The 5,309-nt window shown below is 49.4% G+C and overlaps 1 long non-coding RNA gene across 1 annotated transcript; it reads left to right on the plus strand.

The window, feature by feature from the left end:
- The first annotated feature begins 15 nt into the window (after window positions 1-15).
- On the plus strand, window positions 16-4,804 carry LOC125611604. Its single transcript, XR_007341802.1, has 2 exons — window positions 16-3,457; window positions 4,172-4,804. It is a non-coding gene; the product is annotated as an uncharacterized LOC125611604 (long non-coding RNA).
- The last annotated feature ends 505 nt before the right edge of the window (window positions 4,805-5,309 follow it).

The raw sequence follows: 5,309 nt of genomic DNA on the forward strand, positions 1-5,309 counted from the left end.
GGGGAGGCGCGTGACCTAGTTCGTCTTAAAGTGGATTTGACAGGTTGTCAGTCGGCTCCCCGCCCCCACCGCCTTCCGGGTCCCTCTCCCCCGCGCGCCCGCGATCCGGCTCGCCCTGGCACTGGCCTCGCGCCGCCGGGCGCCCCGCCCTCTCTGCTCGCGCTCCCATTGGTCTCCTGCCGTCTGGCACCCCGCCCCGCCCCGAGTCGCCCTTTCGCTGGCCGCGTGCCGCCTATCGCCCGGCTCGCCTTCCCATTGGCCTCGCGCCGCCGCGTGCCCCGCCCTTCCCCCAGAGCACCCTCCCATTGGCCTCGCGCCGCCTGGCGCCCCGCCCCCTCTGCTGCTCCCTCCCCCACTGAGCGCTGCTGGTCGCTCGGCTCTCGGTTCCCGCGGGCTTTCCTGGCCACGGCCTCCCCCCCTTCTCGCCTAGGGTCTTGCTCCTCTCCCTCTTCTTTTCTCCACGTCTCTCCTCTCCCTCTTCGTTTCTTTACGCCTCTCCCCCTCCTGCTTTCCGCCTGTTCCGGGAGCCGAGCCCAGTCGCCTGGCTGCGCCGTGCAGCCGAGCGAGGCCCCCAGGTCCCTGTGGAGCTGCGCTCCACCTGCCTCCAACTCCCTCCATCATCCGACCTGTTCTTTTCTTCACTGCTCATTTCTTTCTTCCCTGAAATAGGAGGCAGCTAGTCCCTTCTCCATTCTCCTTGTTTTCAGTCTGTACTGTTTCTCCCTTTCGCCACCCCACCCCACTCCTTGGTTTCCCCCTTGTCCCCTCCCTCCCACCTTCTCCCTAAACTCAGCCCGATGGAACAGTGAGAGGGCGAAGATAAAAATGGCAAATGTCAGTATCAACATTGTTATTGTTTTTGGTTGCTGAAACGGAAGATGAACTGGAATGCCCAAATCAACTCAGATCCAGGACCAAGATTGAGTTCTTAAAATTGCAAGTGAGACTGCAACGACAAAGTTAATTATGCCAGCAAAATTATCAGCTTTTTCAGGCAGTGGGTGGGGGCGTTTAACTCTTATTTTCATTGTTTGCAATATTGAAAATGAAGTCGACTCACAGAGCTGAGGTTCGGGGCCAATCTGCGCACAAGTCATTTGGAATAAACAGTAGAAACCTTAATTTAAAACGAGGCAAATTGGATGGGGGTAGAGCTCCGTGGTAGAGTGCTTGGCAAGATCCCGAGATCAATTCCCAATACTGGAAAAAAAAAATATGTGTGTGTGTGTGATACAATGAAGAAACAAGTAACTTTCTCAAGATTATTATAGTGGAAGATCTTAAATGTGATCCCAGGTAAGACTCCAGATGGCAGCTCATTAAAACATCCAGAAGGCGGAACAGGCATGTATACCCTCCCATCTACCACAGGCGATTTCACAAACCTCCCAGCTCTGACCTACAAGGCCCAGCCTTATGGGACCCTTGTTGCCTTTCCAGTTTCACTCATTACATTCCAAGCACACTGAGGACCTTTCTGCCCAAACATTTTTTGCCACAGGGCCTTTGTATTTGTTATTTCTTTGCCCTTCTGGAGCAGCATTTATTCAGGCCACCCATGTGACTCAGCTCATGTGTCAACTCAGGGAGGCATTTCTTTTGCTTCTGTACTGGGTATTGAGCCCAGGGGTGCTCTACCACTGAATTACATCCCTGCCCCTTTTTAAACTTTTATTTTGAGGCAGGGTCTCATGTTGCTCAGGCTTGCTTCAGACTTGCCATCCCCTACTTCAGCCTCCTGAGTCTCTAGGGTTATAGGTTTGTACCACAGAGTCAGACTCAGGGAAGCATTTCTGATAACTGTGTCTAAAGTAAATATCCTCCCTGCCCCCAAACCAGGTACTTTCTGTTATATTACCCTGTTATTTCCTTCAGAGCACTTAGCACAGTCTGAAATCATCTTGTTTATTCACTGTGATGGCCTGTTCCCATTCTCCCTCCCACCATTAAGATGTGAACTCTTGGAGGCAGGGACCTTCTCCCCCCCCCCGCCCCCCCTCAGAACTGTATCTCCAGGACAAGGCAGGTGCTTAACAGTCCTTGATGAATAATAGCCACATTTCTATAATATGATGGACTACCAAATTGTCCTTCCTTTCAGATTCTGTCAAAATTGTATAGTCATATCTATAAGGAAGAGAATTTGGAAAATAGCTATGTCCTTTGTTAATAGACTGTTTCTTTGATTTCCTTACTTTACTTCCTGCTATTTCTTGATGAGGAGGAGAGTGAGAAACAAGGCCTGTTGCCCCAAGGCTGCCCTTTTGCCCACTTCTTCTCCAGCTGTTCACAGAATGGAGTCCCTGGCCTTGCCCTTGCCTTGGCCCCAGGTGGGCAGATATTTGGCAGGCAGCTCCTTCCTCCAGGGCAGTCTCTGAGGCTCTTTGCTTGGCAAAGGGTTAGAATGGGGGAAGGGAAGGAGTCCTGGTTCACTGTGACCATTTCTGGAACTCAGCTGCTTCCCTGGAGGTGGTAAGTGTCATCCCTGCAGGGCACAAATGCAGTACTGAAGAAAAGGGCTCCTCCCTTCTCTCTCCTCCCTTCTCCCTCCTCCTTCTCCTCCCCCTCCTTCTCCAGCAAACTACTACAGTTCTATTCAGTAGCTAAGTCTGTCTGATCTTTCTCAGTGTGCTTGGAAATTGTCACATGCTAAAGCCAAGAGAACCCCGGGTCAGTTGCTGGAGGGTTGAAATTTAGTCCTACCTATTTCAAACAGTCAGTGGGAGCTTGATGCAGTAACCTCCAGGGGTCCCAGTAACCTCATCTGTCTTTGCTTATCTTATTTGTTCTAGTTTTAGAGATAAACAGCTCATAGGTTTTAATTGCTAAAAACTATCATTCCCAAAAAGAATACTTGGCTTCCTCTCAGAGCTACAGAGAAGCAGCCAGCAAGAGTAGAAGCCAGTGCTTCCTAGTGGATGTCCAATAGGAGAGAGTGCCCTTCTGTTCCTGCATATTGGGTCATTCTGGCCAGTTCTGGGGAATGGAAAGTGTGGGGCAGGTTAAACCAACCCAAGCACATCCCTGAGGCAGAGGGATGGGAGTGGGGATGGAACTGAAGTCTCAGTGCTGTTAGACAGAGGGGAGGGAGCAGTAAATGCTGAGGTGGTATTCTGCTGCATGCCTAGAAGCACTTAGCATAGTACAGGGCACTTGCAACAGTTAATACATGTGAGGTACGGCTGTGTCCACAAAGGTGACATGGTATAGGAATTAGCTGGCATTGAGTCATTCACTTCAGGTCCCTAATCTGCCACTAACTACTCATCTTGTGATTTCAAATCATGAAATTTAAACAATTTTAGAAGCGGAGGAGTTCTTAGAGGTTCCTTCTGTTGTTGAACAGACTTCAAAATTGATCCCTGCAGAAGTTAAAAGTCAGAGTCTGAACTTCTTCCCCTGTGAAGTGAGGCTGACCTGGCCCTGACTACACTCAGGATTATGAGGATCAAATGAGGTAATGTTTATCTGAAGGGCTTGGGAAAGTAGCAAAAAATGCTATTGTTATGCAAAGCATTTTTTTGTATTGTCAATGTAGTAGTGATGCCTCATTAAGAGAAGAAAGGGAGACTGCATTCAAAGGATAAGCTTGCTTGGCTCCAAATGAATAGCAGCTCTGAGATGGAGCAAAGTGTGTGTGTGTGTGTCCCAGGCATGGTACTTGCTCAGTTGAGGTGGAGAAGATGGATGTCTGTAATTGAGGTGTGGTTCTGGTATCTCAGTGATGCCACTGCTTGATACGTCTTGCTTCCTCAAATGTTGAAGTATAACACCAAAGAAGCACACTGAGGCAGGCAAGCGTAGAGAGTAAGAAGCTCCACTAAAGGATAGTAAAACAGACTTCTCCCGGGGGAAGAAAGTCCTGTCCCTTTCTCTGTCTGAAGTTTCCCTGGTTCTGCATTCTTCTCCCTGATCTTGTTCATTTCCCCTCATCCTGGATAGTGACTGGGGGATGTTGGTGGAATGGCCATGGGGTGGGTGAGCAGGTGGGCTGGAAGGGAGCGGCAGCCCAGGGGGCTTTGATGAGCAGCCCCTGTGGCTCAGGAGTTGTTTAATTAACAACCTTTTGGGGAGGGGGAGTATCAAAGGGCTTTGGAGACATGAACATTCCATTCTCCCAGGGGCTGTTTCCAATTCTCAGACTTAAATCAGACTCTATTTTCTCCATCAGACTCAATTTACCTACCTACACTGACTACCTGTCTTTAAATCTGGCTTCACCAGGAGGGTGTGCCCGGGAAGGCCCTGAGGATAAGAGGCTGCTGTGGTAGGTGACCACACATGGAAGTTGTCCTTGAGTTACTGACTTGGGAGGACATGTCAGGGCCAGGAAGAGGCAGCCTGTTGCAGAGTTTCTCACAATTACCTTTTGCCACCCTCTTAGATCAGGTCCTCTGAAAAAGAGGTGCCAAGAAGATGGTCATGCGGGAGATTTATTGGGGGGAACATAATCCTGAAGACAGCTGGACGAGGCGGAGAAGCTGACACTGGCCCCAACGCCAGGGATGGTCAGCAGCCTGGGAAGAACAGAGTAGTGCAGAAGGCCTCAGCTGCAGTGCAGTTCTGAGAAGGCTTGTGCCAGGCAGACCACCAGGGCCCAAGCCACCATCAGAGGAATCTGGCAGGAACTGACCTTCTTTATTACCGCTCAGTCCCTAGTTGAGAACAGTCCAGTGGAAGGAATGTGGTGGTGGTGGATGCAGAGGACAAAAGCCAAAACTCTCACCAATGACACTTCCTGCTGCAGAACCAGGAGGGGTGTTTTCAGTGTTGCCAAACCATCTCATGAGTTTCAATATGGCTCCACTCATTTATTCATCAGGCTGTCTGCCATTTGTTGGTTGCTGTGGCAAACACACATAGGGCCCTGTCTTTCCCAGCCATCTTCCAATTTTTCATATTTCTATTTTAGTGAATTTTTGTTTCCTGTGTTGGGGATCTAACCCAGGGCCTCATGCATGCTAGGCAAGTTTCTACCACTGAGCTACACACCCAGCCCTTAATTTCTCTCTCTTTTTTTATTTTTTAGTTGTTGATAGACCTTTATTTTATTTATTTATATGTGGTGCTGAGAATTGAATCCAGTGCCTCACACATGCCAGGCAAGTGCTCTACCACTGAGGCACAGCCCCAGCCCAATTTCTCATTTTTAAGTGAGGTATTTCTAAATGTCAAGTTTCCTTGCCTGCTGACCAAGTTGAATTCTGGTGTCTTGGGTGGGTCTGTCCTTCCTTCTTTTTTTCCTTCCTATGATGATTGAACCTAGTGGTGCTTAACCACTATCCCATATCCCTAGCCATTTATTTATT

This window comes from Marmota marmota, unplaced genomic scaffold, assembly GCF_001458135.2.
Source record: "Marmota marmota marmota unplaced genomic scaffold, marMar, whole genome shotgun sequence".
In the NCBI taxonomy this organism is placed as follows: Eukaryota; Metazoa; Chordata; class Mammalia; order Rodentia; family Sciuridae; genus Marmota; species Marmota marmota.